The following is an 840-nucleotide window of genomic DNA, read 5'->3' on the forward strand; positions in this document are numbered from 1 at the left end:
AACGGTGGTTGAGCGGAATCGAGCGACACAGAAGTGTTGTTGTCTGTCGATAGGAAGCGCGCTTCCTTACGGATCTTGCGTTCCAAACTTGCAGGATCTGGTGAGAATATCAATTGGGATTCCTTGTTGCTTCTGGTACTGCTGGGCATGTACCTGAAAATCCAAGAAATTTTTTTTTTTGTTAGAATACTTAACAAAAATTAGAAAATAGGCGATCAAAGCTCCCCTACAACGGCGCCAAATTTGATACCACTCAAATTACCCTAAGGAGTGATTTATACTCTCTCAAATAAGAGGTCGAGTTGTAGTACTTAGGGATCGAATTCACAGGGAGCTAGGGAACCTAAGGATTCTAATATGATTTGTTAAGCAAAGATGTTTTAAGAGTTTTAAAAGTAAATTGCAGTTTTATATTGAACAAGTGTTTGTTTAGGAAAGTTGGAATTATAATCTTATAGATGCCTAATGAGTTGCATGCATGATAATGTAAAGCTCAACTACTTGATCAACAAGTCAATCAGCTCTCCGGGCATTGACTTGTTGTCTATTAACTAGATCTATGATCTCAACTCTCGTTATATTGATCTATAGAAAGTATCGATCGATATTCCAATGGGCGTATCAATCGATACACCTTGTGCACCGTCGATCGATTATTCAAGTGGGATATCGATCGACGCGCTCTAGTCAAGCTTTATGCGCAGGTTGAATGAGTGCTTACTAAGCTCACTAGATCAGCTCTCGCCTTGCTCATAGCAAGAAACATAGCTCTATTAGAATGTTTTTAGGATGAGAATTAAGCTATTGCTTTTATCAATCATCAATCAATCCAAGGGCAGG

Source organism: Brassica oleracea, chromosome C2, assembly GCF_000695525.1.
Source record: "Brassica oleracea var. oleracea cultivar TO1000 chromosome C2, BOL, whole genome shotgun sequence".
NCBI lineage: Eukaryota > Viridiplantae > Streptophyta > Magnoliopsida > Brassicales > Brassicaceae > Brassica > Brassica oleracea.